The sequence below is a fragment of the Stegodyphus dumicola genome, chromosome 9 (assembly GCF_044657685.1).
Source record: "Stegodyphus dumicola isolate Sdum_Otavi_A_Nest chromosome 9, ASM4465768v1".
In the NCBI taxonomy this organism is placed as follows: domain Eukaryota; kingdom Metazoa; phylum Arthropoda; class Arachnida; order Araneae; family Eresidae; genus Stegodyphus; species Stegodyphus dumicola.
The window spans coordinates 149,178,764-149,191,193 of NC_140776.1; the positions used below are offsets into that span (position 1 = coordinate 149,178,764).

The following is a 12,430-nucleotide window of genomic DNA, read 5'->3' on the forward strand; positions in this document are numbered from 1 at the left end:
CGATCTTAACTCTCAATATGATATAGCGCCCTCTATCCGTGAAAGCGTGAATTAAATCTTCCCTCATACAGAATTCAACCTTTCATTTTAAAGCAAATTGCATTCCATTAAACCCATTCCTTTAATTCCTCTTGCTAGCTGCCCAGACGGTACAGTGGTTAGGGAAGCCTGACTGCGATATCGAAGGAGTCTGTGTCCGATTCCCGGAGAAGGCATGGATGTAAAAATTGTCTGCACCTTCATAGGTGGCAATGGTGGCCCACTTATTAGGTGCCTCCATAATAAAGAGACCACCACATTTGGCCTTAGGAGTGGCTGATGCCGGCATAGGCAAGTGCCCACTATTACGGGAAAAAAATTCTGTTGCTTTTGTTGTTTGATTCGTAATATTTTACGAACCTTGAAAAGATGTTTATCTGGTTTTCGGTATGTTGATTTTATGTCCTGGCAAAATCCGAAATATTGCTATGCGAGAAAAATATTTGTCGCAAGCCTCCTGAGGTAAAAGCTTAAATATGTCTTGAATAATTAAAAGTCTTTTTTTTTTTATTTTCTTGAATTTAATTTAGTTAATGTTTTGATTAATTCATTGAATTCTTTATTTTTCTTGACTAATTAAGTGCAAAAATCTTAACGTGATGATAATAAATGTTTTCCTATTTTTTTTTAATTATGCCAATTAATTTTAAATTTATATGTTACAAGAGTTAGGTATTGTTGAACAATACAACTCAATACAAACTCAAATTTCATAAAATATAATTTATAAAACTTAATTCCAAATTTCAAATTTGATCTTCCACATGCCTATATTCGTAGGAGAGTTACGTAATTCAAAATTCGATGGCTTTAGGTACCGTCGTTTTATCACAATGCGAGAAATAGACATACATTTATGCAGATTTTTCATTATTTAATTTCTTTAAATATAACACAGGGCGATAATACTTTGTGGCAATAGTTTTAAAAGTGTTTCGCCGTTTGTAGGGAATCGACGCAAAATCGCAAAACGAAAACAATAGTCCTTCAGAGACAAATCCCTTTGGACTAAAAACTTAACTCTGCAGGCAGGAGTTCTAAACGTATATTGCTGTACTGCTTTTAAACGTTTTCTAATTTTGCTTTTCGATTAGACATGGCATAAGTGTAAGATACTGATGCTTAATAATAAAGCTGAAAAGACAGTTAAAATCTGAAACCTCTCAGATTTGTTCATTAATTTATTTTAAAAACAGCGGCGACAGTTTTTGTTTAGCTAAGATCGGTTAACTTACACTGTTTCTACCTCTCTATACTTTCTCTGACAGAAACTTAATGCGGATGATATATGATTCCTTAATAGACATCTCCTGATACATGGAAAAAAAACCCTTTAGTAGCGTTCATTCATGTATATGTTACGGTGAAACACTGAAATCTGGAGAATGTCGACTTTCACCGGTGAATGTCAACATTCACATAGTCTCTTGGTGTATGTCCGAAATATTTTCCAAATACTCTTATTTCTGACTTACACCGGTCAATGTCGACATTCACCATGTACTAATGGTGAATGTTAAACATATAACAATATTATATTTTCTTCTCTGTAATTCAGTCGCGAATAAACGCACTTGAGACTTGAAATAAGAACTTAAGAACATGAGAACCTAAAACACACAATACATTCAAAATGAGAAAGGAAAATAATAGAAGATAAAAACTTACTTAATTATACAGTACGTTCTAAATGAGAAAATAAAATAACAGTAATAAAAAACTTACTAAATTATGTGATTCAAATCTTATTTATTGCAACAACTTAAACTATTATGGCACTTTATAACCTCTCTTTTCGACTTTCACCAGAGCATACCTGTGATTGTTGACATACACCGGTGAGAGTCCAAATATACAAGAATAGAGTGAAATATTTGGTCTTTCACCGGCGTATTTGGTGAATGTTGATATTCTTCGGTGAAAGTCGACATTCTCCAATTTCGGTCTTTCACGCTAACATATACATTCCCATATTGCGTATCGTTTTATTTTATACACTCGCTAGAAGAATGCTTTTCTTTTCCTTTCTCGGCTATTTTACTTATGCTTTTGAAACTATGCTACATTTCGAAATGAAAAAGATCAGGAAAGAATAGATTCGAAATTGAGAAGAATCGGTAAGCAATTTAATAATTACGATTCTAAGAACGTATTAAAAAATTGTTGCGCATTGGTAAAATATGTATAAAGGGAGAAGACGACACCGTTAGCTTATTTAAAAGCTTTTGCAATTCATAAAACGAATTAAATTGTTATTTTAATCCTCAAGTAGTTAGTTATTATGGTTGTACAAATTAATTAAAATTCCTAAAAGATTTAAATTTCCTCTTCGTTCTGCGGTTTATAAGATTACTTGCAGGTAACTCAATAATTGCAATCTGCGTGGTATCAAGTTAACAGTTCACGCTTTTGAAGATCAAAGGGATTTATCTCTATAAAGTGGGATTTGTGTCTGTGAGATGAAAATCTCTGGTGATGTTATTGATTTTATACACCGGCTTACATTCGATTACAAGTTTAAGGATTAATTTAATATTTGTGTTTAGCTTTTGATCTTAAGCTATAAACCATTCTTTGATATACTATTTCCTTTCACTTTATGAAAAGCATATTTCTAGTATTAAAATGCTCAATGGCAGCTCCTGTGATTACTGCTTTGAAAATGTATAGAAATATGCATCTTTGTTATAATTCCAGATGTATTTCTGCAGTATTAACCATAATCTTGTCTAAAAATATCTAAACATTGGAAAATTATTGTATTGAAGTTTGTATTTCTGAGAATTATTATTATTTAACGGTTTTAATCTCAATACTTTTTTTATAATTTCACATTTCACTGAATATCAGTATTATTTGTTACTTTAAATTAGGCACGCACTTCAAGACCATTTCTTTCTCTCAAACCATGACTCTTAACCAAAGGAATGACTACTCCGGAAAAAAATGTTGAATTCTCTGACTTGCGGAAATCCCCTATAAAGTTTGACCTTATTTGCTAGTATAAACTAATATCAAACTTCTAATAAACTTCGAGCGAATGATCGCTGTGCCTGAAATTAACGGTAGAGACTTGAAAAGGCTAAAATAATCTTTTTATTAAATCAGAGCTTAAACATTAAATTCAAATAATAAAGTTTAGAGGTAATTTGTTCCTGGCCATAGATTTATTGAAAACCCGAGGACTATGATTTTCACAACATAAATTTGTTATTCTCCCATGGCCAGTCAGCTGCTGAGTGATTAAAATCACTGAATACTGGAGTTCGACTTGGTTTCGAATCCATGTGATTCGGATCTATGTGAACTGATTGGCTGCAATGTTGGTTTTCGTGGTTTTCCCAATGTGTAATGCAGATACGAGCAAGTTGTTTTCAGAAAGTTCTCTAGGAAACCATTGCTTCTCTAAGGCAAACAGCTTTAGTGTACTTTACGATATACATATGCCCTAAGTTATCCTTCTTTCCCTTTCTCATTATGTTTTTCTACATATTCTAGCAAGTATCAACAGTCCAAAAAATAGTGTAGTATTGTTTTGCCAATGCTTACCCAATTATTTTCATATAGGATCTTTCCTTCTTTATTTGCCCCTTTTTAGAATATCGTCAACGGCATTTTGGATACTTATGTATTACTTTGTGGACCATCAGTTACCATTCATCAACCAAGTTACCAAGTCAGTTACCATCATTACCACCATCAGTTACCAAGTCAGCTACCATCGAAACATGAAAGCTGGCGATGATCCCGCCAAAGCTGCACCAATCTTTATTATGGAATTCTGAAGGAACTAACAGCTCTTTATTTAGTAATCGATCAGTATTAGACTCGCTTCGTTTCTGACGTTCGTAGAAATGCTTTCGTAGAAATGTTCGTAGCTACTAACGAAAACTCGGTTTAAAACGCTTCGAGTATAGATTTTCCGAAGGTTATTACTGTTTTGTTGCAGCCCAACCAGGATCGTGGTTAATAACTCTGACTGCCGTGCCGAAATGCCCGAGTTTCAATCCCTGAGAAAGCATGGATATTTGTAAATATATATAGCGTGTGTGTGTGGCATCGGGTCATTCTAAATATGCAGCAAGCGGAAAGTCCTCTCGAGAAGTTGCTGGTAGGGGAAGAGGGTTTGAATATCCTCGTACCCCATCCCCGGGGGGCACTGGGAGCGGAACTAAGCAAAGTCTTAAAATGTTATGAGTATACTGTTACCAGCATATTCACAAAGCCTACAGACCGTTTCTTCTACTGTTTGCTCCGATTGGTTAAAACAGGAAACGTAGGGTTACAGAATCTTGCACTTGGCGACTTTTGCTTCATCGCCTATACGATTTGCATATCAGCCTCCTGTACCGAAAAGTGTGCGAAATCCAACGGCGAAACCGCAGCTCAACGGTAAGGAGGATGGGAAAATTTCTCGGACATCTATATCGCCGGTTCTATTCCCCCTGGTGAACTTTTACAAACTCTGCCCTGGACGGATTTGTTTTTATCCTCACTTTATTGAATGACTTTGTCATTATTGGTCTTTTTGCCTTCGGGTGCGGTGTTAAAAATTTAACACATTCATTTTCTCTATTTTTGTTAATGCTAATTTTTCTCATTTTTATCTACTGGTTTGTACTCTTTGTAGTAGGTACCAGTAGCAAGATTATGATCCAAGATCCCGAAAAGCGTTTCAATAGAAACAGCGCATAATGGAATAAAATATAATTTTAATTATAATTTAGGTTAAAAGAATAGGTATTCGACGCCCTTAAATGTATATTGTATTGGTTGTAAGCACTTTTTCTTGCAAAACAATTATCGTAATTTCAACAGTTTAAATTCAAATACAAATAAACTATTAATAAGATCAGTAGGTTATTTAAAATATATTCCACACAATTCCCCTTAGCTTTCATTCATAAAATAAAAACAAATATCGAATGAAATAACAGCTGTTTCTCTTCTCTGTACTAAAAACCTACAAGGTTTGTTTGGCGTTAATTACCACCCCTACAAGGCGATAACTCGCCATTCCAAATATGCCCGACAAGCAGATGTTTCATCCGATGAGAGCAGAGCGTAGAGAAATGGTCTGTAGGCTTTGTGAATATGCGTGTTACCAGGAGTTAGAAGAGAACTTCTGTTTAACCCTGAGTTGTTACATCACGCTTACCCATAATTGGCGTTAAATCGCTCTGCTTGGCGACAGTTTCGCAAGCGATAAGATAATATATAAGTATTGTATTTTCTTTCATGGAAAGTTCAAACTTAGATTTACTATATTAATGACATTTCTCAAGGGATAACGTGTGTCAGATGTCATTCATTACATCCGGACTTATTTGTCTTTTAAGTACAACTGCATGCGAAAACGCATACGATATTTCATTTTTATTTTTGATCTATAAATGAAATAGTATCATTTAGTTAGATGCCAAATAAAATTAAAAAAAATACAGGTATTGCGACCAAGGTACGCTTGATAAAAGCGAAGAATTCTTAGTTTTTGGAGATTAAGATTTTTCATTTATATATATTTTTAAATTTTCTAAAACTAAATAAAATAGGTTTCTGACTCTTATTCTCCCAAAAAGATCTTTTTACAGTAAACGTAGGTGACTGGAGGTTTAGAGAAAAAGAAATGTGTGACAGATAGTTTACCTTCATTATTTTCTTCAATGTTAAACTCTCCATTGTTATCTGAAGCTTCAATATTTATTTCATTATCGCAACTAATGGAAAATTTTCTAAAATAGGGAAATCGGAAAAATTTTGGTATTTTATTATTTAGGTATATTTGCTTCCTTTGCGCCATTTTGTAAATGCTTTCCGAAGTCATACATCGCGTAAAGTTATTTATTACGAGTTTGGTAAATTTTTGCTCTAACTGTAATAAAAATACCAGCATTTTACAATATATTTTATACAACATTATTTTAAACATACATTTTTTTCTTTTGTATATTCATTGTAAAATTTTTGGGGAGTTTCAAATGATCTCTGTGACACTCAATAAAAAAGTCGACAAAATAAAAAAAAAATTACGTTTGTAATTAAGTCGCTCTCTATAAACATAACTTCAAATATTATATTAAAAAAATCAATGTTTTGTTTCATATAATAATTGCAAATATTCGGCAAAAATACGATAAGGCCATCCTTAAGACCACGGTAATAGAAGAGTTAACTTTTCCTCATTATGAATGTCGGATATAATGTATTTTGCATCTCACTGTGTTTCAGTTTCAGTTTTCCCCCCTGATGCGTTGTAACTCATTATTTCTTATTTATTTATTTATTAAGGTTATGAAGACTTGGACACTGGCTAACATTCAAACCAGAAATTGGACCTGAATGGGTATTCAGGAATTCTGCGTGATCTGGCTGCTTTTACCCACGGAGTTACGAAACCAGCACTGGCTTCGGATATTTCCGACTTAGGCTGAAATTCGAAAGTTTAACCTTGACGATGTGACCTGTTTAGCAGTTAACTGTGATCTGATAAGCATTTAACTGTGAATCTGATCACTGTGCACTTTACAAGCTTTCCTTCTCTTTGGTAGAGAGTTATTCAACTATGCGGAACGAATCAAAAGCCTTTTAAATTGCAAGAATTCTTTGCCAGTATATTAGAGCCCTAGAATTTACCTGCGGTGCGAACAAAAGAACTTGTCGTTGTACTCAATCAGGCTGTCATTCTGTTGAATCTAGTGGCTCACAAAAGGGAGAAACGATTGGATAAGTCCTACTTTATAATACGAATGGAGCAATTTCTTCCCATATCTTGGATGTGATTATATTTGGACCGACTGGGATCTTCACAAGGTATGTGCTTAATTGTTATCTGATTTTTGTTTTAATTTATTTATTTTTATAGTTTATTTGTTAACGGGAAAGACCGAAACTGGAGAATATTGACATTCTTCAATGAATGTAGAATGTTAACACATACCAAATACATCGGTAAAAGACCGAATATTTGGCTATGTTCTTATACATTCGAACCATTAACATGTTATGTCGACAAGCACAGTATACTCTGGGCAAAACGAGAAGCCTTGTGCAATTCCACGTATCATAACAGTTTAAGTTGTTGCAATAAATATTAATGTATAACGTCAATCACATAATTAAATAAGTTTAATATTGGTGCTGTATTCTCTCATTTATAATGTGCTGTTCGTTTTAAGTTCAACAATTTATTTACATGTGCCATTACTTAAGCTTTCTCCAATTCTGACATATATAATATGGCTTAATAAGAAAGTATGATTTAAAAAGTACCAAAAAATATTTTATTCAGCATTCACCAATAATGCAGTGAATGTCCACATTTCATTTGCCGGTGTAAGTGAGAAATAAGGACATTTAGAAAAACATTTCGGACATACACCAAACGACTATGTGAATGTTATTCATTGCAGAATATCGACATTCCCAAATTTCGATCTTTTAGTGTAATATATGCAAATTCAAACCGAAAATGGAGATATCAGACCTAAACATATTCCGTTTAGATTAGGTGTAAACTGCATGAATTCTCATAATAACATTTATAAGGTATTTCTCCCGCCTTCTTAGCATGCCTTCGTAGTGCAGTAGTCTGCACGCTGGGCGCGTATTTCAGAGGTCCGTGGCTTGATTCCCGGTGAAGGTGTTGCTCATTTTTCATCACTGCTGCTTTAAAAATAATGTCTCTACAGTGGCGCCCGAACTAAAAGGGTCGTGGATGATGATTCTCCACACCCAGGATTTGATGATTGGGTCCCTTAAAAACCCCGGTCGCCCTTTAAAAAGGGGAGTATGTAAAGTATTTCTCCCACCTTCTTAGCATGCCTTCGTAGTGTAGTGGTCTGCACGCTGGACGCGTACTGCAAAGGTCTGTGGTTCGATTGCCGGCAGGGCGTTGCTCATTTTACCATCACTCCTGTTGTAAAAATATTCTAATAACTCTATACTTTTAAGAGAAACGATTTGCTTGAGTTACAAAGCATGAAAATTACGGAAAGTACCCTTGCAATCTGCTCTTTTCGATTTAAATCGGAAACTTTAATCTTTCGAAGGGAAGATTAATGACAGTATTGTTACGATATTGTACGATATTTCAGAACTAGAAGTAAACATAGTGCGAAGAAGCTTGAGAATAAGTATACTTTTAAAATACCAGACGGTATAGTGGTTGGTAAACCTCTGAGTTGGCTTCCGACGCAGGTATTCTTAATAGTATACTTGTGTCGGAAGCCGACTGTGGTTAGGGAAGTCGACTACGATACCGAAGCGCTCAGGTTTGAATCCCGGAGAAAGCATGAATGTAAAATTGTCTCTCCCCTCATAGGAGGAAACGTTGGATGCCTATTAGGTTGCCTTCACAATAAAATGGCCACCATCTCTGGCCTTCGGAGTGGCCAATGCCGTTATAGGCAAGTGCCCGCCATTGGGAAAAAAATACGTTTTTAAAATCTCTTTTGCACATAAAAACCACATTGCATCATTTTTGCTATTTATCCCATTTGAAATTACTTACATTTATAGGAAATCTTTTTTGAACCTGCGTATCAAATAACCATAAGACTTTTTACTTCCTTATCTGAAGTAAAGGAAGTATTGCAGTCGTGAAAAATTTCGGGTATCACGTTTCAACGGAAATGTCCATTTTTGTCGTTTTCAAATCAATTTCGCCTTTTTTTGCGGGGGGGGGGGAAGGCGTGACATCTGGATGCACGCACAGAATGAAGGCTTTTTTTTAAACGAATTACACATTGGATTTAAAATGGATTCAAAAGGTACTTTTTGAGACGTCTGCACCGAACGTACATACCTACGTATGTGTGTATTTATCTATTTATCTCGCATAACTCAAAAACGATTAGACATAGACCGTTGAAATATTTTATATGGGACTGCTATAATATTAGCTTGTGCACCTCTCTTTTTTATTACAATCGGTAGTACCGAACGTGTATATACTATATCTATATATATCCTCCGCCTTACGTTGCTTAAAATTTCTTACCCGGCGTTTATTTTCTGAACCGTTGGTCATAATCATATCTATTCTTTACAAAAGTATTTAAATGACGAAAATATTCTTGTTTTGGCAATGTCAGATTAAAAAAAAATTAATTTTTGACAAGTAACGAAATCTAACTTTAAATGTGGCATCCCGATTCCTATACTTATATTTTCGAAAGTTTTATACTCGTTATGAAAAAAATAAATAACAAGAAGTTTGACTCCCGTGCTAATTTCAAATTTTGCAGATTTTGATGTCATTTTCACCTTGAGGGATCGATAATTCAAGTAAGAATAATTGGAGAAATTAGGTTTAAAGGAAACGCAGCAAAAATGTGTATAATTTAATATGCCGTGCAGAGAAATCATTCATTTTCCACATCAAATTTTGTTCAGTTTTCAGATGTATTTATTCTAATTCTTTCCTACAAAACAGTTAACGGGTTCATTGAAGTGACCAGTGACGGATACGATTAAGTCCGATTTATCAAAATATCGCGTGCGATCTATTATATCTAAATGGAGGCATTCATGTATAAAGTCTGTAACAATATTGATATTAGAAACGTGGGAAATTAAGATTTTGCATTATCCGTTTTGCTAACAGAGAATTTATCTTCCACAAAGATTAATAAATTTCTAGCTCTCGCAGTTGTTATAGCCCGTCTCGCAGAGGACCTTTAATTTATCTTATTTATTTTGATTATAAATATACTTTGTACATATTGTGACAAAAAATAAAAGAATAAAAGGAATGTATCCATTCTTAGCAGTATTTATCTTTATTTTAATTTTTAATAACATATGCAATAGGTGTAATTTATAATGTGTCTAAAAGATGATTTTTATAAATACTTCTTAATTTATGTAGTAATAAATGAGGTTTCGAGCGTCATATATTACATATTTGGCTACACAGGAATAATCATTTATAAAATATAAATAAAAGTAATTAAAAAAATAAAAAAAATCCGAAAGGTTTCAGATTTTAAATTACGTCCAAAGGGGCTTTTTTTTTAACATTTTATGTGTTACCTTTATTTATTAAATATCGTGTTCTTCGCACTTAAACCATAAAATTCAGTTTAAGAGCAATATCGCAAAATAGTTTTAAAATGAGCATATCTTTAGAATTTCCGATACAGAAACTCACGCGCTGGAGATAAAAATGTTTTTTTTTCCTTGTACAGTGTTGTCATTGCTCGCTTTGAAATCGTTGAGTTTGTTGATCAAAAATTCGTTGAAGTGTTACAATATATGAAATCGATAATAAAATAAATTTCAAATTTGGGCTTTCAGATGCCCATATTCGCAGTAGATTCAAAAGTTGATGGCTCTAGGTACCGATGTTTTATCCCCGTGCGAGAAACATACATACATCTATGCAGATTCTTCATTATTTAACTTCTTCAAATATAATACATGGCGATACTATTTGGTGGTAATAGTTTGAAAAGTGAAATCGACATTTAGAGTGATTCGAAGCAAAATTGCGAAACTAAAACAATAAACCCTCAGAAACAAAGGACTTAAGTGCTGGGGAGGAATAAATATTTTCGTAAGAGTATCTGGTGTATAGGAGCTAGTTCCCTTTGGGAAGTCCTTCATGAAGACATCCCTTCCATCAGGCAGATAGCTCTAGTGTGCTTTGCCATAATTAAATTAAACAAATCAACCTAAAGCTTAAGAGTATTAGACTCCACATCGTAGCCGGAAAGGTTTGTGTGATTATCTGTTCTACATCTTGAGGATAAAAGCTTTGCTTACTTTCTATGCTGCAACGCTTGATGTGATTACATTTGTCGGCGATGAGAAAAGACATTCTTCACAACAGCAATTTAATTTAATTAATTTAAAATAAATATATCTAGAAACATATAGGTACGTACTTACACAGCATTTTAATTAGGAAGAAAGTCATTAAGAGGATAGTGTTTGGAAGTGTTATGCGAAAGTTCATTTATGAATTACTCATAATGTTTCTGGGAATTATTTGACCGATGATGTGCCTCTAATCTTAATAATAGAAGGCCATCCCTTCTCTCAGCATTGTAGGAGATTCACCGATTTCTTCATAATCATCTTCACAAAGTGTGTCGCACGATGTGCTTGGATTTGTTTCAGAAAGAGTTTAGCAGATTTGAGCTGCGTTAAACTAGTTACGCCAGCAAAGATCTCCATAAAACTTCCAAACAGGTTTTTCTTTAAGTTGTTGACTTAATTATATTAGAAGATGCCAAAGATTCTATTTTGTCTAAGTTTAAAAGGTTAAATAAAATCAAAACTAAGCTGTTATGCGGCTTATTTTCTTTCTTACGTGGCGATATTTTCTGTCATTTGCCGAATTTATAAGTCATTTTGGCCTTATTTGGCGAAATTATCTTTTATTTGACCATTTATTCAATTAAAAAAAAATTTATTCCATAATACTTTGACTACATTAACGGAGTGCTAATTAATTCCCCGAGTACTAACTGATTGACTAATTACTAACCGAGTGCTAATTTATTGATGTAGCACCTATCTATAATGTAGTACTAATCGAGTACTAATTAATTAACTGCATTATGTATAATACTTTGACTACATTGCCGTTATTAAATCACCACATAATTTTTATAATTATGTGGTTACTGTAACTAAGATTGTGTAAGAGCGCCATCTAGATTAGGGTGTGGTCAGATAAGATGAGACGTGAACGATAGTGAGGACAGACGTGTCCAAAATGTTTTGACGATTATTCGTTTTACTTTTCTTTTCATTCTAATGTAAATAAATAAATCTTAGTTTAACGTCATGAGTTGTAGTTATGTTTATCATCAATCCTTCCCCATGATATTAACTGCAATCACACACTTGGATTTTCGACCACAGAAAAGCGGGACTTTCAGTCTGTACAAAAATGATTATTCATCAAGCGAAAGCGATAGAGACTGATAGAGAGATTGCCGGTTTTACTGGATCAACATCATGGTGTTCAAGATTCATGAAGAGAAACCAGCTATGTATGAGAACTACACTATCGTTTTATCCTGCTGGGCTGATGGCACAAAACTGGCAAATTCACTTGGCGAACTTCTTAGTTTATAGCAGCTTATTTTCCTTTCCTTTCTTTCATTAATGCAACAAGCGGAAAATAGGTCCATCGTTCATTTTTCAAATAGTTTTAACAAACTGCAAATATAACATTTTCGTTATTATCGCTTATAATAAATGCGCCAATACATAAATTCACGTATATCCATAATCACGTATATTATTATTATAATATTAGACCTTTAATGACTTAACTGCAATCACACACCAGCTTCGCCAGCTTGGGCTACTGCTACTCTTCCGATATACACAAGCTTCAAGTTGTGCAAAACAGATTCTTAACGATCAGCACTAAATC

The 12,430-nt window shown here is 33.9% G+C and overlaps 1 long non-coding RNA gene across 1 annotated transcript in view; it reads left to right on the forward strand.

Annotated features, from left to right (window-relative positions):
• Positions 1-12,430, forward strand: part of LOC118205303 (uncharacterized) — a 473,901-nt gene that overhangs the window by 84,675 nt on the left and 376,796 nt on the right. The window contains exon 2 of the long non-coding RNA XR_015043230.1: positions 6,328-6,849. This is a non-coding gene — a long non-coding RNA (uncharacterized LOC118205303). The remainder of the gene's footprint in view (positions 1-6,327; positions 6,850-12,430) is intronic.